Source organism: Rhagoletis zephyria, unplaced genomic scaffold (assembly GCF_001687245.7).
Source record: "Rhagoletis zephyria isolate East Lansing unplaced genomic scaffold, Rhagoletis_zephyria_1.1 Rzeph_scaffold_00301, whole genome shotgun sequence".
Classification (NCBI taxonomy): Eukaryota; Metazoa; Arthropoda; class Insecta; order Diptera; family Tephritidae; genus Rhagoletis; species Rhagoletis zephyria.
The window spans coordinates 231,587-256,858 of NW_016157385.1; the positions used below are offsets into that span (position 1 = coordinate 231,587).

At 35.8% G+C, this 25,272-nt stretch overlaps 1 long non-coding RNA gene across 1 annotated transcript; it reads right to left on the reverse strand.

Annotated features, from left to right (window-relative positions):
- Positions 1-12,936: 12,936 nt before the first annotated feature.
- Positions 12,937-13,978, reverse strand: LOC108358830 (uncharacterized). Its single transcript, XR_001846836.1, has 3 exons — positions 13,883-13,978; positions 13,641-13,776; positions 12,937-13,576 (listed from the first exon to the last, which is right to left on the reverse strand). It is a non-coding gene; the product is annotated as an uncharacterized LOC108358830 (long non-coding RNA).
- Positions 13,979-25,272: the final 11,294 nt, after the last annotated feature.

Consider the following 25,272-nt stretch of genomic DNA (forward strand, 5'->3'; position numbering starts at 1 on the left):
ACAAATACTCCCACGACCACAGGCAAAAATATTGGCTACAATTTGTCATTTTGCCATATATACGTTTTATCGATGCACTTGCACAACATTCGCATTCGCAAAAGCTCCGCATTGATTATTGCGAATGCGAAAGCGAATGTGAATGTTAAAATTAATGCGGAAGTTCCGCGGTTGCGAATCCGAATGCGAATATTCGCAACAACCCTGGTATGTACACTGTTGGCAGAAATAGTAGATTCGTCTTACTTTGCAGAGTTTTGGCTATATTTCTTCGGTTTATTTTACGTTTAGTATTTTTTAGGAAATCCTGGTTAGTTGTACAAGAAACACCATATAAATCCCCTTTTAAAAGTTTGTACAAAAATTATAAAAATTCGACAAATTTTCACAAAATTTTCAAACTTTTTATTCGGCATTTTTAGAAAACTTTTGGTATACATTTTGTAGCTCATTCGATTTTAGTATAATAAAGTGCAATTTTCAAGTGGCTGGAAAATATCGTAGATTTTTATCATTTTTTTTTTGTTGATGATGCTAGGCATTGTCTTCTGTATAAAAAAAAATTTCTAGTAAACTCTGTATATAAAATAATTTTCGAGCACACTTTGTATGGGAAAAATTGCGTGACACCGTCAACAGAAAAAAAAAAACTTAAAAGACACCGGTATTTTGTAGCCAACTGAAACTTTTTCTCTGAAAATTCTGTATAAAAAGTTTGAAAGTTTGGTGAAAATTTATCGAATTTTTATAATTTTTGTACAAAGTTTGAGAAGCGGACTTGTATGGTGTTTGTTGTATAACTCTCTAGGCTTTTATTAAAAAATATGAAACATAAAATAAACTAAAGAAATATAGCCGAAACTCTTCAAAGTGAAACGAGTCTATTATGTCAGCTTTTAATTTTTTTCACAGTACCTTCAGCAATGAGGGAATGCTTTAAGATGAATGCAACAATTTTACTCAGTAACAATCAACATTTAATAATTATCATAATCGGCAATGACCTTTATCCAAATATTATTCGTGTATGCAATTTCATTTTTTGCATAGGACTTTACTAACCAAATACATCTGATATTAATTCTTAAAACAAACAATGATTCATTTTGCTTGGCTGCTTAAAACCCCACTTCATCCACCTCATTCGGAAATAAACAAATTTACTGAGTTTTCGAGAAATTTGCGACTGAGTGAAAAGTTTTATTTGGCGGTTAATGCCCACATATTCCGCAATCAACAATTCGAGTTGAGTGCAAGGCAAGTGAACTCTCTGAACAGGCACGCGTCTGTACATGTACAATACATATATGTATATGTACTTACGGTGACCAGATGTTTGTGGGCAAAATTCGGAACATTTCTAAAGCATCGAATCCAAAAATAAAATTTTGTTTTTAGAATAAAAAGACAAAACATTTTTAATACATATTTAAAACAAAACAAAAAGAAAAATTTTGACAAACTTATACACATGTTTACATTAGAGTTGCGAAAAATGCACTAATTTTGAAATTAATCAATGGTACGTTAAAGCATTGACGTTAGTGTAAAAAAGTTCGAAAATCGAATGCCCAGTAAAATTTTTAGATATGCATTAATTCTGAAAAATATAATGCCACTGAAATTTGAATTCATTAAATTATCCAAACTAATGCTGATGAAAAATTTTAACGCATTAAAATTTGTAATAATTTTGCTCGTTTGCATTATTAAAAACCATAAATTTTTTCCTAGTGAAATATAAATAGGTAACTTCTTTTGGGAGAACTTCTATACGTCCCGACTTTTAAAAAATATTCAGCAGGACAATTTTCTCAAAATCGGTACTTTCCCGCCGAAATCGGTACAAATGGTCTCCGTATACATACATATGTCCTATGACAATTCTTCGCTGATGTTTGCGAAAATTTTTGAAAAAAAAAATTCTTTGTTGAAATTAGCCGGCCCCGTATTCGCCACGCGCTGAATGTGTACATAATTACGTATATATATGTAAAGAATAAACCCTTATTGCACACCTGTGGCCCTTTCATTTGACATCTTATGTTTTTAAAGCAACGAACGGACCTTATAATTTTTAGACAGGCGGCAACTCTATTCAAACCAAATACACGCTTACCTGCACACCTAGAGGCCAAGTCCTTTCATTTTAAAACTCACGTTTAGTCCAACGACCGGCTCACATCTCATAATTTTACGTACAGATGGTAACCCACTTCGAAAAAATTAAGCCTTTTTGCACATCCGAAGACCAAGCTCTTCCATTGGACACCTCATTTTTTATAATTGAATAAACTGTGTAAATCTGATTTTATTAACAAAACCCGCCTTCACTTATTATATGTAAGATAGTAATTTTTAACCCCACTAAAAAAAATAAACGCTTATTCACATCCGGAGACCAATTCTTTTCACTTCGTACCTCATTTAGAGGCCAAGCCTTTTCATCACACCTCATTTTTCGTATTCCAACGAACAGCCCAGATCTTATAATGTTTCGCACAGGTGGTACACCTCTTCCAAAAAATAAAAACTTATTGGACATCTGAAGACCCTATTTTTTAAATTTAATGAACTTAAAAGCTTATTGCGAATCCGGAACCCATATCCTTTCTCTAATTTTTTAGTCATGTAAACGGTGAAATCTTATAATTTTTATTAAGATGACTACTCTACTCAAAAAATAATACATTATTGAATATCTAGAGGTCAAGCCCTTTCATTTCACGTCTCACTTTTTCTAAATAAACGAAAAGATCTTATAATTTTTTAGCTAGGTGGCAACCCTATAGAAATTGTAAGTTCTACAGAATATATTAAGCACAATCTCGTCCAAATCCGCTCAGTAATTTTCGAGAATAAAAATAATAATAGATTGGCGCCTACACATACATATGTTAGTGTTTGGCCGAGCTTCTCATCAGATTGCCGGCGTGCAGCTTGATGTTATCACACAAAGGGGAGAGGCCTACAATGCATTTTTATGAGAAGCTGTTTTTCATCTTGGGTTGAACCGGGCTTGAACCTCGGCCCTGTGGAATGGTAGCGCGCACTGCCAACCACTAAACCACAGCGGCCGCGCATCACAGATTAGCGTAGTCAAAAAATCTCGACTTTGCTTTATATTATGTAAGGATAAACTAATAATATTTAAATAGGTGGCAACCCTACTCAAAAAAAAATAAAGTTTTTGTACATGAGAAGGCTACGCTCTTTCATTGCGTATCTCATTTTGGGTTGCACCTGTTTAAAAAGGTAAACTCTAATTTTTTAATAAATAAGTTAAAGCAATTATTAAAATTATGGGTATCAAATGAAATGGGTTTAAGAAGGCTTTGTTTCTGACCTGTATTTAGGAGCATTGTCCGAAATTTATTTATTTCTTAACTATATTTTGGAGGGTTGCCATCTGTTTCAGAAAACTTAGCTACCTTATGCACAAATCCGAAGACGAAAATAAAGCGGAGACGAGCACGAACACGAAGAAGAACACTACACACAAATTTCTGCACTATGAAAGGAAAAAAAAGCTCAGTGCGTGTAGTCCCTATGCGCGGAAGAAGTGAAACTTAATTTAGGAAATGCCAGAAAGAAAGAAATGTGCGATATACATACACATGTACATATTTTCTAATATACAAAAAACATATTTATTTAAATTTGTTTAACAACCTTTACTTTTTTATTTTTTATATATCTAAAAGAAGATATCATGAAGAGCTTCACAAAAAAATTTTAAGAAAAATACATGACAATACAGTGTTTAGATTGTCCAAAAAAGTTCGACTTTGTTGATAATTGTTGACGAGAAAACGCCAAATTTTTACACATTACCCCAGCTACGTCCCTCATCATATATTAATTGTTTCTATTTCATAAAAAAGAGCATCGTTTTCTGTGCCAAATAGATTTTTTCCAGCGTCTTGGTACACTACTGTGATGAACAATAGACCACTTTTTAAAAATATCTATTTGATTTTTGTACTTTTCCAAAAACGAAGTTTTAAAACTTCAAATTTGACCAACAAAAAAAAACAAAGCGGGCTTTCAAACACCAAAGGACAATTTTTTCTATGTAATTGGACATTTCTTAACAAGTTGGAGTTATCAAAACATCAAAATCCCATTTTGATTTTTTACGGCTAAACTCGTCATACATATGGCCCGTTGTGGAGCGCATGGAACGCCTTCTTTTCCGCTCTCGGGAGTTCCTTTTCCAAGAAAGCTTAGAGTCGAGAATAACCCCCAAAAACTTTGCTTCTTTTTGACAATTCAAGATTTGCTCCATTGAGGGACGGAGGTCGGAAATTGTCTATCGCTTGGTGAAGAGAACAAGTTCGGTTTTAGTGGGATTGATCCCTAGACCGTTTCTTTCTGCCCACGTTGCCAGATTGTTAATTGCATATTGTAGAATCTCGCTGACCGTGGAGAGGAATTTTCCCACGACCAGAATGACTAAGTCATCCGCATAAGCAACGACCTTAGCGGCTTTCGATGTACGGAGCAGGAATTCGTTTAGTGAGAAGTTCCAGAGTAGGGGGGATAACACCTCCTCCCCTTGAGGTGTGCCACGTGTGCCTGTTTTCCTTACTTCTGATGTTCCCAGGGAGCCATTGATGTTTCTGGTGCTCAACATATTGTCGATCCAGAGAGTGATCATTGGTTCCAGTCCTACGGCCACCATGGAGCAGTGTATGGATGCCAAATTAACATTGTTAAAGGCGCCTTCCACGTCCAAGAAGGCTGCCAGCGCATATTCCTTGTGGTTCAGTGCTTGCTCAATACTCCCAACAACCTCGTGCAGGGCTGTTTCAACCGACCTACCTTTATGGTAGGCATGCTGAGCCTCGGTGAAGTTCCCAGGAATAAGGCGTTGCGTGATCTGCAGACTCAGAAGCCTCTATATTAAATATTTATTTTGAGAAGAAATTATGAAAGGCTGATGGGTCGAAAATCTTTTGCAATGTTGTGGCCCGCTTTTTCTGCGTTAGGAATGAAGACCATGAGGTCCCGTGCGTAATGGTCCACTCGTCAACAAGTTTGTGACATCCTGAGTGTTCGTCGAATCGTGTCTTGTGCAGTCCGAGTCCAGTCCAACCACGGAAGCTCAGCCATGAGCGAGGATATACCGTCTCGCACCGGTCGACAGAACCTCGTTAGCGATAACAGGGACCACCAAGCCTTGACGGGCAGTGGGTGAGGTTGTCGTTTGGGAAGGATAGGTTATAGATTCACTTCACACCCCCATTAGATCCCCATTTACAGCTTACTTCGTGACAGAACTGCCCCGTCAGAGTGGGAGAGCGCATTACCTCAGCGCAGAGTCAATAGGAGCACTCCACAAGGTGGTGTTCTCTCTCCCCTGGTCTGGATTGCGGTTGTAAATGACCTTCTAGAGGAACGAGGAACTGGAGAAAGTGGGCTGTCGGGTGATCGCCTATGTAAATGATAAAGATGATGGTGGGATGGTTAAGGCACGATTTCTATACAGCCTTTCTGATCTGGTTCAGGGCTACCTAAACCAGGTAACTAGGTCGGTGACCAACGGCGGCTGTCGTGGAAGCCTAACATAGAGGAAAGGGTAAGAAAGATGTCGGTTGCCTTGTAATGTTGTGGGGAACTTTCGGTAAAACGTAAGCCCTCTGGCCCAAACAATTCATTAGCTCTATGAAACCAGATTTAAGCCTATCTTGTTTCAAGGAGCCTTTGTCTGGTGGAACTCACTAGAGGAGGTTACACTTGCAAAACAGGAATTATCGGAGCATTAAGAACCACACCTACACTGGCGCTTAACGTATGTTGAACACGGCGTCTGTGGATATTGCAAACAGAATTGTCGCAGCATGAAATGCTATTAGGCTAAGGGAGACCGGGTTCTTTTGTGACATAAAAAAAGGAAAAGAAGACGTTTCTCTTCTGCAGCAAATGTTTTTATAGGGCAAGACAGAAGTTACCCCTTAAAGGTGTCGAAAAACACGTTACCTCCCAAGGGCTAGTGATGGGGGGTTCTGACAGGCCATTGTGCGATTGGTATACATGCGGTAAGAATTGGAATTTCAACTGATCCTTTTGCATCAGCTGTAAAGAGGAAGATGAAGTGGAATAATATCCAAACTTTCTTTTAGACTCTCCAACCTTCGCGAGGCTAAGATGAAAGCATTTTGGCTCGCACTTCTGGACAAACACTGAGCTCTCAGGGATCGAAATTAGCCGCATTCGAAATTTCGTAATCGGCTAGCGGCGTTAACCTAACCCAACCTAATCTGAGGATCAAATCTGGTTCTATGAAACTGTGAAGTGATAATGAAAAATTCAATGTCAGTGAAAATTTAATTTGTTCATTTTATCGTTTCGATAAATATATCATTTTATGCGATTCTCGATCATTAAAGGCTATTCCGTTAACATATAGCAAGTAATTATTTGGTAAATTATTGTGAGTTTAAGACAATAATATTCGTTGTCACAGGATGATGGTTTTGAGAAAAGCGCCCAACTTTTCTTTTTCACAGCGACGTAACTTTGTGAAAAAAAGTTTTCACAGTGAAACATTTTTGAAAACATTAATTAATTTATTCCTCCTGAAGTCTGGAAAAAAATAAGTTTGATGAGGAGTTGTGGTGGTCTCCGAAATAGCTGCTATAACTTCTACCGCTTAGACTTTGTTGCTTTTTCAATTTCTCCTAATAACACTGAAAATTAAATTTCGTAAAAGTGCTACGAAAAACTTTCGTAGTCTTGGTTTTTGTACAATTTACGAAACTTTCGTTCATAATACGAACACATTTTTCACAACGAAACAAGATTTTACGATCCATTCGTAAATATAACGAAAGGACTTTCGTTAAGCCTTTTTTCAGTACAATTTTCGAAATCTTACGAATATTTTACGAAACACATTCGTAAATTACTGAACAAATCTCTGTACGAATAATTTTGTATATTGTACGAAGGCATTCGTAATATTTACGTATGGTATTAAAATTTACGAAATCTTCAATTCTGTATTTGTACAATTTACTTAATACTTTCGTACGTAGAACAAATGTAGAAACATTTTTTTTAAATTCGTACAACAGACGAATATTTTCGTACAATATATTAAATTTCCGTCAGTTTAATATTTCATCATATTTTTATGTACTGCGTGTCATTGCAAAACTACTGGTTGGTAATCTGAAAAGTTTTAAGAAGCTTTTGCTGGATAAAAATACAATATAAAATTAAATGTTAAAGCTGTGGATAAATGCTTTTAAGCATACAATGTTTTTAACATCGCCCACGCTGAGCCTTCAGGCAAATAGGCAATTTCATCAGTTAGCTATCAACGGTAAGCCCAAGCCAGGAACAGACGCACTACTTAATGAAATTTTAAGTAAGTACGTGTGTGATTTTTCACTGAAACTTGCCTTTCAGACGCCTTATATTTTTTCTTCAATTTATAGTCGAGAAAGAAAACATACATCGAAGAAGCTGCGAATCTGCCAAGTACTTCCACATAAAAACATTGCCAAACATTTTGTTAAAGAAAAACGCTTAAAATTAGGAATAAAACCAAAATAAAAGTGTTGTGTTATAATTCGTCTTATGTTTATTAAAGTGTGGTGAATGAAAGCAATCGGAAGTTCAACTTAACAACCGCAGATTTTAGGAAAATAATTTCGTTAAATATACGAACTATTTTGTGCATTTTACAAAAACTTCGTAAAAAATAAAGAAATGGTACGAAATTCTTTAGTAAGTAGTACGAAATTCATTCGTAAATAGTACGAATACGTTCGTAAAATGTACTAAGATCTGATGTCTCATATTTTCGTAGTATGTACGAAAGCGGTTTTGTACAANTCGCACTTCTGGACAAACACTGAGCTCTCAGGGATCGAAATTAGCCGCATTCGAAATTTCGTAATCGGCTAGCGGCGTTAACCTAACCCAACCTAATCTGAGGATCAAATCTGGTTCTATGAAACTGTGAAGTGATAATGAAAAATTCAATGTCAGTGAAAATTTAATTTGTTCATTTTATCGTTTCGATAAATATATCATTTTATGCGATTCTCGATCATTAAAGGCTATTCCGTTAACATATAGCAAGTAATTATTTGGTAAATTATTGTGAGTTTAAGACAATAATATTCGTTGTCACAGGATGATGGTTTTGAGAAAAGCGCCCAACTTTTCTTTTTCACAGCGACGTAACTTTGTGAAAAAAAGTTTTCACAGTGAAACATTTTTGAAAACATTAATTAATTTATTCCTCCTGAAGTCTGGAAAAAAATAAGTTTGATGAGGAGTTGTGGTGGTCTCCGAAATAGCTGCTATAACTTCTACCGCTTAGACTTTGTTGCTTTTTCAATTTCTCCTAATAACACTGAAAATTAAATTTCGTAAAAGTGCTACGAAAAACTTTCGTAGTCTTGGTTTTTGTACAATTTACGAAACTTTCGTTCATAATACGAACACATTTTTCACAACGAAACAAGATTTTACGATCCATTCGTAAATATAACGAAAGGACTTTCGTTAAGCCTTTTTTCAGTACAATTTTCGAAATCTTACGAATATTTTACGAAACACATTCGTAAATTACTGAACAAATCTCTGTACGAATAATTTTGTATATTGTACGAAGGCATTCGTAATATTTACGTATGGTATTAAAATTTACGAAATCTTCAATTCTGTATTTGTACAATTTACTTAATACTTTCGTACGTAGAACAAATGTAGAAACATTTTTTTTAAATTCGTACAACAGACGAATATTTTCGTACAATATATTAAATTTCCGTCAGTTTAATATTTCATCATATTTTTATGTACTGCGTGTCATTGCAAAACTACTGGTTGGTAATCTGAAAAGTTTTAAGAAGCTTTTGCTGGATAAAAATACAATATAAAATTAAATGTTAAAGCTGTGGATAAATGCTTTTAAGCATACAATGTTTTTAACATCGCCCACGCTGAGCCTTCAGGCAAATAGGCAATTTCATCAGTTAGCTATCAACGGTAAGCCCAAGCCAGGAACAGACGCACTACTTAATGAAATTTTAAGTAAGTACGTGTGTGATTTTTCACTGAAACTTGCCTTTCAGACGCCTTATATTTTTTCTTCAATTTATAGTCGAGAAAGAAAACATACATCGAAGAAGCTGCGAATCTGCCAAGTACTTCCACATAAAAACATTGCCAAACATTTTGTTAAAGAAAAACGCTTAAAATTAGGAATAAAACCAAAATAAAAGTGTTGTGTTATAATTCGTCTTATGTTTATTAAAGTGTGGTGAATGAAAGCAATCGGAAGTTCAACTTAACAACCGCAGATTTTAGGAAAATAATTTCGTTAAATATACGAACTATTTTGTGCATTTTACAAAAACTTCGTAAAAAATAAAGAAATGGTACGAAATTCTTTAGTAAGTAGTACGAAATTCATTCGTAAATAGTACGAATACGTTCGTAAAATGTACTAAGATCTGATGTCTCATATTTTCGTAGTATGTACGAAAGCGGTTTTGTACAATCAACGAAAACTTTCGTGGCTCAAAATGACGAAAACTTTAGTAAAATGTACGCAAGTTTTCGATATATTTACGTAGATTTTATTTTCAGTGAAACAATCGTGGTGCAAACCTCAATAAAAACATAAAAATAAAATGTTAATAAGCCACAATAACATTGACAAATATTTAATTTATTAACATTTGAAAACAGCATCGTAATTTTATGTGAAGTGATGAAAAATGTTTTCACTTCACGTTTTCACAGAACAGGAATTGGCCCACTGTACTACTACACTGTACTTGAGCTTTGAAATAGTTGGTCACATTACTTATACTAAAAAAAAACGTTTAATGAAGAAATCGCTCTTATAAAAAAAACTTGCATACACAACGTATTTTGAAAATACAGGAAAATGGGCTGCTGCCCAAAGGAGCAAGTAGGGAGCAGTACAAAGGCAAAGTAAAAAGAAATGTTAAGTTTCTAAATCGACTTTTTTAGTGACCGGCCGACCAGAACGAAGAATTTATTTGACATCAACATTTTTGCAACCGAATTAAGGAAACATCTCCTGGGACCGGCATTCACTTTATAGTTAACAAGTAAGAAAGTCTAAGTTCGGGCGGAGCCGAACATTAAATACCCGGCGCAGCTATTAGATATACTTTTACCCATGATACAAAAAAGAAGGTAGTTTCAATAAACAACTTTTTGATTAAAAAGGAGATTTATGACAATTGCCCATTTGTAAAAAATTCGAAGCGGCGTTACCCAATTTAAGTTTTTTTGGTGGAGGGGATTTTATATCCTAAATTTGGGAGTATAAATAAAATAGTTGTATTTACATTTACTATTTAAAAATAACACATTGTTACAAAAAGTCATAAAGTAGAAATACCTGGGAAGTTATGTATATTTTCTGGTAGGTCTTTTCGAGCAAAACCAGAATCGAAATATGAAATTTTCCAAACACCCCCAAAATCTTGATTTACCGTTAAAAAACCGGTTTTTCGTTTTTTTACGCACTTATAAGCCTGTAACTTAGCTCATTATGAACCGAGTTTCGGTTTATTGCCGGGTTTAAAAAGAAAACAATCAAAAAAGTAAAAGGCTTTCATTTGTTATCATGTATTTGGATTTCCATCTACTTAATTAATTCAAGGTGAAAATAACGTATTTTTTCGGTGGCGAATATAAATATGCATCTACACAGAAATGCACATTATTTCATAAAAAAAACATTATGTTAATTTGATGGGAAATTATTATTTAAAACTAAGCTTTCTTAAGTTGTAATTTTTTAAATTTTTTTGCTGACATTTCCAGTTTGGTTTTGCCTTAACTTTTGAGTAAGTTCTACCCAGAAAAAAACGTTTTAAAATTTTTTCCTGACAATCCACAGTTGTGTTGAGAAGTAAATTTTTCATATAATTTGGAGAAGTAGATAATAAATATCCATTAATATTAACAAACACTGTTTTTGCGGTTTCCAAAATTTTCATGAACTTAGAATTTGGTTTATATAACCCCCCTTCCGAAAGTAAGTTGACATATGTAAAATTTTGACTGTTTTCGACACACGTTCTACATCCGAATTGAGATAAACCCATTTTTGATATGATATAGCCGCCGAAGTTCTCCAATCCATCGGATTCTATATCACTTAATGAAGGAATGCGATTTAAAAAGTCGTTGTCTTCTTGCTGTTCTGCAAGCTAAAACGTCTATGTATTTTATATACATATGTACATATGAAGAAGTTACAAATAGAGGATATTTACCTCAAACCTTTCTTCTTCTGATATAGGTACTTCATTTATGTCTTTAAAAACATTGTGCGTCAATGTTTCGTCTTCAAAACTTCCAAAATTGAATAAAAGGTTGTTTGTTTGCTCTATATTAGCCTCCGAGCACAAAATATTCTCATTTCGACCTACAAGAGTAAAAAGTTGTCATTTGTCCACATTCAAAATTTACTTAAAAAATAAAATGAGCTACATAAGTCTGAATAAACTGTAAAAAGAATATATTTTACCGAGAAGATAAGACCGTAACCTATACTTGAATTCAAGCGGCGATGGATGATCATGAAGACCACCTTTCATTCTTATAGCGCTAAAAAAGTTCTCCAAGCAATCCTGATTTAGTTTGTTTGTCAAAATATAACGAATTCCATACTGCTGTTGAACATAATTATATAGAGCCGGAAGGGCGTTGTTGTTTTGCAAAATGGCTCGTTGAAACGGAAGGAGATTTCCGTTCACTCTTTTCGGAAATAAATAAGGAACGATCTTGCTCATCGACTCCAGCGTTGCATTTTGATCGGCAGTTGCAAGTCCATACGCCTTGCTGCAGGAACGCATATCCTTATGTGCGGTTCTCGAGTCGAAAATGTCGAACCAGTCGTTAATAAGCTTAAATAACTCTGAGCATTGCACAAACTTTACGGCACTCTTGCACATTCCAAGTGTAGCACATCGTTTAAGGGCTGTTGCTGTTGTATGCGAAAACAATTTGGTGGCATATTTCACTTTTTGCCGTGCTGATAAAAATTGCAAAGGTTTACTAAAGTATTTTCGGTGTCAGTTTTAGAACATAATATAAGAGGTGTAAACAATATTTTTTTACATTATTATGTATTAGATACTAAATAAATACTTGTGGTCAACCAAAATTTCATTAACACCTCTTTGAGAAATAATGGCAGTGTTTTTTTTTTGCAATTTTTGACCAAATTTTTTTATTGCAATCTAATTATTTTCTTGTAAAAATACATATAGTTAAAAAAATAAGAACATGCTTTGTATGGAAGGAAATGCATAGCACCATACAGAGATGTAGAAGTGGGTTAAACAGGCTGGAAGTACAATCTTTTAACCGGAAGTACATTCCAGAGAAAAGTTTCCGACAAGAGTTACGTATTTTCATCCGCAGAATCCGAATCTGTAGTAAAAACATGTTTGTCAAATTTAATAAAATGGACTTTCGGTCAGTTTAACCCACTTCCAGTCGAAACCGGAAGCCCGTAATACCACCAAAAGATAGAGCATCTCTGATTTGGTAGGTCAAATTTTGCGTTTTCCAATAAAAAACATTTCCCTCCATTTTAGAGGGGGTGGACGGACGGTCTAGGAAACCGTCTATACATGTATTAGAACGACAGTATTTTGTGTATATATCTTTACCTGCGCCTCTTACGTTCAACGTTTCTAACGATAACGTCTTTGTTATATTTAAGTCCGTATTACATAGAGCTATTAACTCCTCGATTTCGCTTTTTTTCAAAACAGTTTGACCATATAAGAAACCATCGTCTACAAAATGGTTACGTAATAGCTTCATTAGGTGAGGTATGTCAGCAAAAACGAACACAAGCTTCTTTTCATCAGAGGGATGCTTGAAAAATGGTGTATGAATTGAAATTCCCATTGCCCACCTTCGCAGTGTTGACGGTGACGGCAAAGCAAACTCGAGTTTACGCAATAGCCTATAACAGCGTGGCCCAGCCGCATATATGAAAGTTGCATATGATATATCATCCAGGCTATAACGTGAGGACGTTAAAGTATTGTCAAAAACCTTTAGCTTTTCAACCTTGCATAGCTCGAGCTTAAGATCTGCAATTTGCTTCTCAAGGGAAGCAATTTTTTTCTCAAACTCAACGCATTTGAGCCGGTGCAAATCGAGCGATTCACTAAGGCAAATAATAAAGTAAGATATAAAATATACATACACGCATATATCCCTATAAATTGTATCTCACTCAGTTTGGGTAGCTATGCTTGTATAAGCGCTTCTCACGATTTTTCTTGAAATACCAATGTCTTCAACTGCCGTTTTTTCACCTCTTTATACGTAAATTTGAAAAATAATTTATGTATTGATTTACATACGTAAATAATTAATAGTTAACATAAATATACCCCTCCAGATATTCTAAATATTCATCCAAATAATCTTCGTTTTGTTCCAGTTCACCACTACGGGAAAATATTAAATTGGTTTTATGTACTAAGTTTTTACCTGATTCCAGTAGCATTCGAGTTTATTTAACCGAAACAGCACTGGATAGAAACTGGAGTAATTTAAAAAGACACTGGTTCCAGTTAATAGTAATCGGATTGGCAGTCTACGAGTACCTTTTAATTCAATGTTCTATTCCGAGTATTTTTTTGTATATTCCAGCGCGAGTTTGTATGGTTATTGGACTGGAGAGCTACTAGAATAATGTAAACCTGTTATTATTTGGTTACTTTTCCGGTTCCGGTTTCGGGGCTGCACTTCTACTCAGTCTTGCATTTTTCTTTGCTAAGGATATTTCATTTCTTGAGAAGTGCGCTGAACAAACATAGGGCACTTTGGGCAAGTCGCTTTACCTTACGTTGCATGCCTTTAACCATTTTTCGCGAATATGCGGAATCACAGGTAACTTGAAAAACCTTATTTCCATGCCCTTGCAAATATATTTCGTATTTGTGCATCTAGAAAACATGCAGCTCATTTTGTTTCTATTTTATTTTATTTGCTTGCTAACGTATCAAATATTATTTAGATTCCTAAAGGCAATTCGTTTCTCACAAAATTTATTTTCAAATCAAAATATTTTGTTTATTTTCATAAAAAATGACATAAAAAAAGGATTTTTGTCTCTGAGTATGGTAGCATGAAATGTCACAATCCACTTAATTGTCAGGTAGTTAATATGGCGACCGAAAATTGACATTGAAACTACCTTCTTTTTTGTACCATGCTTTTACCTTTCAGAAAGCTACCGCTTCATGGTAAGCCGGGGTGTATCAATTTTGAGTAAACGAGAGTCCTTAAATTTCGACATATTGAAGTTTGAAGCATATCTGAAATTCACCGTTATATGAAAAGCGGCCGTTATTTTAGTCCGATTTCAATATTTTTCAACATTTCGCCTTTATGAGGCAAGCACAATAACCATACCGAGTTTGGTACAAACTGGTAGAACGGTTACCGAGATACATATATGTGATCATAAGTGGGCGGTGCCACGCCCATTTTCCAAAATTTTATCATAAACGTATTTCTTGGTTAAGAATTGTTGCAAGTATCAATTTTGAATAAATTAGCTGTAATATTTACTGATTTATCGGAGATTTCGTATTTCTCTAAATTACCGTTATGTAGAATGGGCGTGGTTATTGTCCGATTTTTTAAATTTTCGGCCATTTGGTATGCTGTACCAAGGTCAACAACTGTGCCAAGTTGGAAGAAATTGGTGCAGCGGTTACCAAGATATACACATGTAACCATAAGTGAGCGTGGCTACGCCCATTTTCCAAAAATTTTTAATATTCTTATTTTCCTTCTAAAAATCTTTGCAGATATCAATTTTGAGTGAATAATCTTCAGTAGTTACTAAAAAATTGCAGTTTTCGTACTTCTGAAAACTATCGTTATATGGGAGGTAGGCGTGGTTGTTGTCCGTTTTCAATACCATCCGTCCTACGCCCGAAAGAAATTCACGTACTAAGTTTTGTTAAGATATCTCAATTTTTACTCGAGTTATCGTGTGCACAGGCGGACGGACGGACAGACAGGCACCGCTTAATCGATTTCTCTTTTCATTCTGATTATTTATGTATACATTTATGTCTATATTTATCTCGATTCGTTTTGCCTGTTACAAAAAACCGTTATGTGAATCAAGTTATAATACCCTTGTACACAAGTGCGCTCGGGTATAAAAAGAAGCACATCGCGTATTTCTTCAAAAACTTTACCATTATCAAATTAATTTAAGTTTTTTCGAGCGACGAATTACCGAAAAAATGCAATTGAATTAGTATTGTCTAATAAGACATATGTATGTAGATATTCATATCCCTGTGGGGATACGTACTATTGCCGAACTGGCTCGGCGTTCTCTTTTGCATGCTAGCAACTGGCGAATTCAACATTGAGATGTCCTACGAAGTTTCGATTGCCCCCCGCTGCGTCCCGGTTTCGATCGTTCCGAACCAGCCCTAAATGTGTCACCTTAGATATAGATTTCTAATCAAAAGTTTTTGTATTCTTTGGGACTTGTCACATTTTCTGTTTTGGGCTTAGCAAATTTGGATATCACTGAAAAGAAACGATAAGAGATAATACCTTTGGTGGATCATGTTATTGTCATGGACGCTTCGAGCGTTCTTGATGTGCGTTCCATCCGAAGAGCCAACATCGCCTAGGGGTAATACCTTTTGCAGCCAAGGTCCGCATGCCCCTCTGTGCTATGTAGAACGTGCGTCAGAACGTGAGAAGCTGCAGTCACGACAGACAGCCCCAGACAGAAAATTCGCAATCGACTCTCACTCCTACTCAAAGAAGAAACTCTTCATCGACCGGATACTAATGGGCAGAATAAATCCATCTACCATTATCTTCGTGCTTCTATGGAAGAGGTGGTTGAATCCCTGAAATAAAAATTACCAATTGATAAAAAGTAACCCACTTGTAGTTAACTTTTTTGCGGGATTTCTATGAAATATATAACTTGTAGTTGGCTACAAAAGTTTCAAGTTAACTAGTTGAAAAGTAATGCAAGAGTAATGCAGACGAAATCGGGAGATTGCTTCTTTTAAACAAGTTTCTATTTAAATATCATCGAACAAATTTCACTACGAATACACTTTTTTTCTGCACTTCACAAACACTTTTTCAAATTCAGGACAAATAAAATTAATATCGAAATTTTTTATTATCATTTCGAAGTCTGACGTAATTCTAATATTGGACCACCTACAGCAGAATATGTAAACAAATATGTAATGTTAAACAAAGAAAATAAATAAACAAGTAAAAAAGTATTGTTTTTATTATTGATATTTTATGTCCAAAAAAGTTAGCTACAAGTTAGTTAACATCTAATGCAGATGCAACCACCCTTGACTATTTCGTGGCCATCGCCACAGAAATATAGTAAGCTTTCCTCAAAGAAAATATACAGATAATAGTGGCCTTCAGTTCCTTCCTAATTAATTTCAAGTAAACTTATAGTGAGATACATTTCCTGCAGGGATACTACCGCCCAAACAGGAACAGCTGACATGATGAAGAGTGCCATACAGGGCTGCCAACTTGGCTAAAACCGTGCCATTTTTGGCCCTATTTTATTTCAAATGGCACTAAACGTTTTTATTTGGCACAAAGTGCCAAAATGGCACTTTTGAAAAATGGTAATATTTCAATAAATTTTTGTGAAATATTTTGCGTGTACTTTCTTCAACTAAAATTTTTTTTATTTATTTATTTTATGCAACTGGTTTATCTCACTTTGGCCTTGGTCTTTTGGTTTAGGAATGCTTTTCTAATTTTAATGCTAAATGGAAAGAATTAAAAAGAATGACACCTTTTTGGTCGTATGAATGCCCGTCACCGGTTCGGAGTCGTTTCGTTTGCTGAGTATGAGGCCTTATGCATAAAGTAAAGGAGTATAAAGGACCCAAATGGGGGAAATTAGCCTATACCTATTTACAGAAGATCTGTAATAAAGTAACCGACGAAGACTTTCGTGCCGCTTGCGCTTTTCTCCCGAACCCGCTGGTAAACCCAAATGAAGGCTAAAATTTAAAAACGAGTTAATACAATTTTCGCAAAATCTATAAAGGTCCCTTTTATTAAAAACAAAAAAAGAAACTGTGCGAAAGTTATTATTTTACACCCTGTATATGATAAAATATTAATGGCTGGGAAAAGGAGAACAAAAGAAGTACAAAACTAATAAAGGAGTACATTTCCATATATTTTTTTTGGGAGTACATGGGAGTACATTTACGGTTGCCAGACGTACTGATTTTATCAGTACAGTACTGATTTTTCAACTTTCTTACTGATTTTATTCATTCCTTCAATCAGTACGCTAATGTAGTGATTTTTTTAAATTTGTACTGATTTTTCAATTCTGAGCAATCAAATTTGTAATAGAGTTCTTCCCACCGAGCTTGGTACACGGTAACTCAGTGATCGGTAATTTTTGCCCATGAACATATTTTGTTTGTGTAATATTAAATATTTTACACAAACAAAATACATTACGATTTGCTTACGATTTTTACATAACTTTGCAACTTTTTTAAAATTTACTATTTGTTTTCGGTAATACTGACTTGTTTTCGGTAATATTTGATATGCGCAAGAAATTAATATAAAAGAGCAGTCGTTTTATGGGCATATTGCGGGTCATTATCTACCAGAGGGCTGACATTTTTTGTCGAGTGTTGTTAGTTATCTCGAAAATAACTTTCAGTTTAAACCAACAAATTTGAATAATTGAATGGCTTTGCCTACAACTTACAATTCGTTTTTCTCAATTTACTGATTCAATTTAGATACTCTTTTTGGCGAATTCTTAGGGCTGGTTTGTCCAACTCAACTTAACTTAGTTAAGTAAATTTTCTTGACTTAGTCAAGAATAAGCTGTGTAAAACGTAGGCTAACTTTTGACTTAAGTCCAAAAAGTGGCTAAACTAAGTTAAGTTGAGTTGGAGAAACCAGCCATTAGTCTTTCAAAGTTTTTGCGCAGTTGAAAAAATGATTTAAGCCATGAGGAAATACGGATGCGGTCCTTAAATAGAGGTCTCTTTCCACAATTTGAATAAATATGTAATCTTGCTTTTTCAATACCACGTTCACCCGAAGCACCTGAGAGGAACTAACTTAAATATAAAGTTTACTTCCTGGCGAAAAGAGAGAAACCGACTTCTAATTAAAATTTTGGAAAGTGAACTTCAAATTAAAAGTAATGTTAAAATATATATAATGTTTGGAGTTCTTTGATTATTTAACCACTGGAAGTGGAAATTATCTCATTATTGCTATTAAAAAATGTCATGTATATAAAATAATTTATTGGCTCCTGTAATATTATAAAGGTATCTCGTACTACATGTTAATGTGTATACTCATTTTAAAATGAATAAAATTTTTATTTTTTATGAACAACATTTTATATAACTATAAACGGGTAGGGCTTCCACAAGTGGGCCCCGAATTTACCAAGATTAATGTTTTTCAATGATATTCAGGCAGCGCCTGCAAAATTCCAAATAGTTTGTTTTTAATCAACAATTGAACATTTTTGCAGTGTTTTGGAAATTTTTATTTTTCTTTGAAAGTAATTGTCCGAATGAACAAAGTTTTTTGGGTGCAGATTTAAAAACATTAAACTATACATTGAAATTATTTGCAGTACAAATTTATTTATTTTTGCTTTTCTTGGTAAATAATTGTATAATCTTGGTAAATTCGGGGCTCACTTGAGGAAGCCTTACCCATACCAAGATATTATTAAAAACAAGTACTCTGGCGTTTCAAAGTATTATCTCCTACTTAAGTACATTCATAATTCTGCTGGGAATAAAAGTGTACTGAAAAGTACAGATTTTTATAGCATGAAAAAGTCGAATGCACTGATTTCGCGCCAAAAAATCTGGCAACCCTAAGTACATTACAATAAAAAGGAGTACGTGTACTCCCAAAAGCAGTACGTCTGGCAAACCTATTGCAGCATGTTCTTGTAATAGCCTAAATCCACCGACAATAATGTTTTACCACATGTGCGGTAATAAATGTGTACAGTATAAATGCATGTATTCCAAATAATAAAAACAAATTTACCAAAAAATATTTTCATCTTTCCAGATGAATGACCGATCAGTCGGCGCCAACAGATATATTATCGCGATTATCACTCAACGATAATGAAGGTTATTGGCTTGTGATTGACAGCTGACTTGCAAGGCATGGATTTTCGCCAAAATTCTCATTGCATTTTATTCATCGACTTTTATTTGATAAGCACGTCTATTTTAATAGCGAAAAACATCTTAATACTTTTTAAGCTTTTAAGCTTGAAACACATTGGGAACGACGGGCTACGGACCACAGCTGTCAAATAATTTTAACACGTACTCTTAGGTAAATAATTATTGGCGGCGACAGAGCTTCTACACCACGACTGTGGTTGTGGCCAAATTAGATCTCTTTCTATTTTTATAGCGACAGATAAGGTTCTTCCTCCTCTTTTTATGGCAAACTCATACAAATTCATGATGTCGCTTCCGTGTTCAAAAAATTCATTTCGCTATCGACAAAGCGTTTAGATAATGTAGATAACAAATTGGAAGCTGTGGCTCGTGACCCGTTGTTTCCAATGTGTTTCCAGCCAAAATTGGTTCAATATATATTTCGTTTGACTAGATACTTTTAGTTCTATAGCTCGAGGAAAATAATTAGGTTTATACCAACTTTAAAAACGGTTAATTACATTAAACAATTACTCTATTATTATTAACCAAACAACATAAAACGAAAATAAAGAAGTCAACTTGCAGTTTCATGCTTTATATTAAGAAATATGGCAAATATTAAAATACCGCCTTGGCCTTACTTTAGCAACCGAAAATATTAAAAGTGATACGGTTTCGATTCAATTTAGTACACTCGTTTGCTTCGCAGCAGAAAATATAGTTTAGAAATAATGTGAAGCTTGAACTACTACAACGAATAGCATCCACCCATAGCGAAATTGTTACTATTTATACTAACTATTTAAATTAAATGGCGTTTACCCATTGTACTCAAAATACCTCACATCCTCCGTGCGATGAACCTCCCTCGCATTTAGTACGCAGGTCGCAGTTAGCAGTGATAACTTTAAATTTGTAAAGGCCTTTGTTTACCTTGTTCTTTCGGCGTTTTTGGCCGGGTCCAATAAAGCACGCCAGTCGTTTCTCTTGTGTGTCAAGTGACGCCAATTGAAAATACGAAGTGAAGCCAAATCCTTCTCCACTTGGTCTTTCCATCGAGTTTCAAGTTGAATAACTTCAGGGCTGGAACGTTTGTGTTCATTCGAAATTTATTTCTCAGTTCCCTGCTTAATCAAAAGTAGCACTAGTTGGCAAGGGTGATTCTGCGCTGGATTACGATGCAGACCCAAGTATCGATGTTAAAGCTGGTTCCTAAATAAACGAAACTCTACTGTTTCGAAATTATAACTGTCCGGGCATGGTTGTTCTTACTGGAGTTTGCTCTTGAAACTTGCGGTAACCCCTCTTGCTCTCTGATAAAATGTTCTGGCGTTTTGCTGTCTACTAGTATTTCAAGCTCTTCGCACTCCCGTTCTTCAGCCCCTCTTTTCTTACTACGACAAACACGTCTCACTTCCTACTTCAGCTCCCTATTTCGATGCCACACAGCTCTCGTTGCACCCCTTGCAGCGTGGCCCTGTACGCAGCATCTTCTTTCTCTGCAGCTTTGGGACATTTTTCATCGTATCAGTAATTTTTCGAGCTCGCTGAAATCGCTCTAATTCTTTGGCGGTGGTACTTAATGAAATCTCAGTGCACTGCTTGCATATGTCGGATCTGTGTTGAAGAGTGCTCTCTGAGGGTGGGTGTGAGAGTCCAGTGGGGAATAAATTGGTTGTAGTTGTTGTTGTAGCGGCTACAACAACCCCCAGATCGGCTAGTCTCTCTATCGTTTTTTTCAGGATCAACAAACGGGAGACCCAAGAAGCTTGCAGCTTCTATAGGGTCCATCCATAGGGAAAGAAGCATGAGTTGAGTGGGGTTTAAAGGACATGCGAAGAGATGTTTCGACTCGTGAGGTGTGTCTCCGTATGTCATTGGGCACATCTGCATTCAGTCTGCTCAGGTATGAGTTCAACCTGCTGCAGTAGCCACAGCGAAGTTGGGCTATTGTGGTCCGAGTATCCCGCGGCAGAGACAGCTCCGTCTCGTCCACGTCAGGTGGTTTTGAGCCCGAAATGGCATTCACAGATCTGGAGTCTACGTAACTTTAGGCCGACTCTCTTCGAATGCCGCTCAAGGCCTGCCGATATTTTGTCGGGTCCAGAGCTTGCTTTATGAACCTGTGGACTTCGTCCGTATGTTCGTATACATGCCTTCTGACGTGCCTTGGCGAGGGCTCTTCTGCAAGCAAGTGTCTGTTCGGGTGTACGTCTGTGGCTCCTTACTAAGAATTGCTTCCATAGCATGGTATTGTGCTCCTTAAAGGGGAGCATTTGCGCCTCGTCATGCAAGTGATGTCGTGGCAACATCAGAAGACATCCGGTCACTGTCCGGAGTACTGTGTTCTGTGTAGTCTATAGCTTCATCCACTGCGTTCTTCTGGTTCACGGCGATCACACTGGCGCTGCGTAGGTTAGAACCGGCCTTTCAATTGCCTTGTATGTTGCCAGCAACGTTTCTTTGTCTTTGCCATTGAGGACCTTGTTGCAGCTCTGCACTTTGTTGACAATTTCGGTTGTATGTGAGGAGCTTAGAAATATAAAGGTTAAACAGTAGTTGAGAAAGGACACCACCCTGTGGAACCCACTGCTTTATTCTCCAGGGTTTGCTCAATTTATCTCTAGGAGGAGGCATCTATATCTTCTAGTAGCGTGGAGTGACTGACGGTGTCAAACACCTTTCGCAGGGCGGTTTCGGTTCTGGCCATGAGTTATCTGAGTTTATATGGCGTAAAGTGCTGTGCTCTTTACGGAACCCATGCTGATACCTCGCTGGGGCAGGTGGCAGCAAGGCTTATAGCGACTTCGCTGCCGGGGAAAGGAGAGGTATCGGGCGATAAGCCTCTCCCTTGTTTGACGGTTTCCTCTATTTGATCAGTGGTACCACTCTTCCCATTTTCCAGATGTCTGGAATGACGGGAGTGGCCATTCACAGGTTAAGGACCTCAGTCAAGTAATCTTCCCCCGCAGAACCCAAATTTTTCAGCATCAGCTTGCATATTCCGTCAGGACCCTATGCTTTGGAGGTTTTCGCCTTACCAATGGCTACCTGAACTTCACTGCTAGTGAAGCCTTCTGGTCATTCGACATCTGGCTTTGTCCGCCGGAGGATGGAACCTGAATTGTCGGCTAAAATAGCTCGCGCATCGCTCCGGATCCGACAAGGCGTGGTCGTCTGGGGCAATTGCAATTTTTTTTAAGTTCAGCTGTTCTTGCGTTATTGACGTATGCGTATTTTGGCTGGAACAAAATATAGAGATGCCTTTTTAACTCGAAGATCGATTTCGAGCCCTTCCAATGCGATTTTTTGCCGATTTTTGGAATTCCGATTCGATCCGCGTATCGATCCAAAAATTTGAACAAGATTATAATTTTTCTCAATTGATGCAAATTGATCTACTCCGCGGTTTTCCTAGAAATTTGAATTTGAAGCTGGTACCAATCTTTGTGTAAATTTAAAAAAAAAAAATATTTCACTTCCTAATTACCCGTTTTAGAAACAAATTTTGTTCGCAGTTTTCTAGCTCATCTATATATATATAATACGCGAAGGGGTTTTTTGTTCCGCATAAAAGATCTGCACCGTTGGCTCGATTTCCAAAAATGTGGTGTCAAATTAAAGCACTTGGGCCGTGGATGTGCAAACTGGTTTTATCTTTTCGAAAAGAGTTGCCACCTGTTGAACAATTAAAATCANGGTTTTTTGTTCCGCATAAAAGATCTGCACCGTTGGCTCGATTTCCAAAAATGTGGTGTCAAATTAAAGCGCTTGGGCCGTGGATGTGCAAACTGGTTTTATCTTTTCGAAAAGAGTTGCCACCTGTTGAACAATTAAAATCAAATTTTTCAATAATCAATACCATCAGATCCGTACCGTTCGTTCGAGTTTCAAAAGTGAGGTGTCAAATTAAAGGGCTCGGGCTGTAGATGTGCAAAAAGGGTTTATTTTTTTGAAAAGAGTTGTCACTTTTTAAATACTTATCTATATTCATATTATTTAAAAAAATTTATCAGTTACTCAAAATGGGTATTAATCGAAATATTTTTGAAAAGCTTTGTTTCTTAACGTAACTATAGGACGGTTGCCACCTGATTAAAAAATAAATCCAATTTGAATTAAGGGAAATAGGCAAGATAAGTATGTATGTATCACAATATGGGTGCCAAACGAAATGGTTTTAAGAAGGTAATGGTTTGAAAATATTTTGAACAAGGTTGCCACCTGCTTGAAATGTCGAATAAAGTTAACTTATACACAAATTATATGAATCATCAAAATATGAATGTCAAACGAAAGTGTGTTAAGAAATCTTTATCTTCAACGCTAAGACTATTTTTTAGGTGATGGAAAAGGGTTGCCACCTGTTTAAATGATTAAATTCAAAGTATTTAATAAGTTAAATGAGTTATTAAAATTTGGGTATCTATCTAAAGGGGTTTCAAAAATTTTTATTTCTGAACCATATTTAGTGAGGTTGCCACATGTTTAAAAAATTAAACTCAGCTTAATTTAGCACTTAATTAAAATATGTATCGCAATTTTAGACAAAGGAGCCTTAACAAGAGTTTAGCTTGAAAATACTTTTCAAGAGGGCTGCCACTGCTTGAAAGGTTTAATTTAATATACTAATTCAAAGTTTATGCGAATTATGTAAATGCGGGAGTCAAACGAAAGAATGTTAAGAAATATTTAGTCTGTACATTTGGAACGTTTGTGAAGGGCTGCTACGTGTTTAAAAAGTTACATTCAAATTATTCAATAAGTTCGACGAATTATGAAAGGATGGGTATGAATCGAAATGTGTTTGAAAACTTTATTTCTGACCTTTGCACAATCAAATTCAAATTAGTTCACCTGCTATTGAAACGCACGTGTTTCACAATGTCATGCGAAAGAGATTTAAGAAGATTTTAGTTTGAAATTACTTTTGAAAAGGACTTCCACCTGGTTGAAAGTCGAATTTAGTTAACGATTACACAAGTTTTATGAAACATTTAGATATGGGTGTGAATCGAAAGAAATTTATGAAAGCTTTAGTTTGAAAACATCTTTAATTAGGCTGGCCACCTTTTCGAAAAAAAAAACATATCGATCTAAAAGTATAGGTATATGTATTTATGTGTATTATACGAGAAGGTATTTTGTGAGATAGTCATTCGATTTTCAGCGTTCTTTTGAATTTCAAAAATGAGAGGTCAAATCAAAGACCATATCCTGTAGATGTGCGATAGTTTTGTTTTTTACTTTAGCTCTTTTATATCGGTAACTGGTGATTTGAAATTTGATGAAATCAAAAACCTTCATTATGCGAGACATCTCTTCACTAAAAAACGGCTACACGGATTTGGATGAAATATGGCACTTTAATCTATATATATATAACTAGCCAATGCCCGCTTGCTTGGCGGCGCCTAATAAGATCTTTTGCGTTGGCCAATTCAAAAATAGCGTTTAAAAGCAAAAGCGGTCTATAAAGGCAATATTTTTAGTTTAAATTGAAACGAATAAAGAGCAGAATCCTCCTCATACATAGGCCAAGAATAAAAACCCTGTGATACCTTATGGAATACTAATCCCTTTCGATGTCATAAGTTTTACCGATGGTCTTATTTCCACCTGTGAGATCTCTGCCAAGCGTGCATAATATTCTTCCATGATCTTGCAAAATCAACATTAGTCCGCTGTAACATGTAAGAAAATAAAAGTCCTTATAAGGAAACTAAAGAGCACAGATGAGCGTTTTCAGTAATAGGAGGGTCAATAATCCTAATAATAATAATAATGAATATAGGGCCAAAGCAGATCAAACTCCGTGTGGGTTTCTATATATTTCGGCTGCAGCGCAATCCATTGGGTCCCTTTTTTGCAAAACCACTGCTTGTCATAAAATGAATACGCATTATGAATTTCAATGGGCGCGTTTATAAAACATAGCTTTAGCCCAACCGTAGGCTGTTTGTCTTAGAAACACACAGTTGATAAGTTACGCTCAGCCCAACAGTTGGCAACT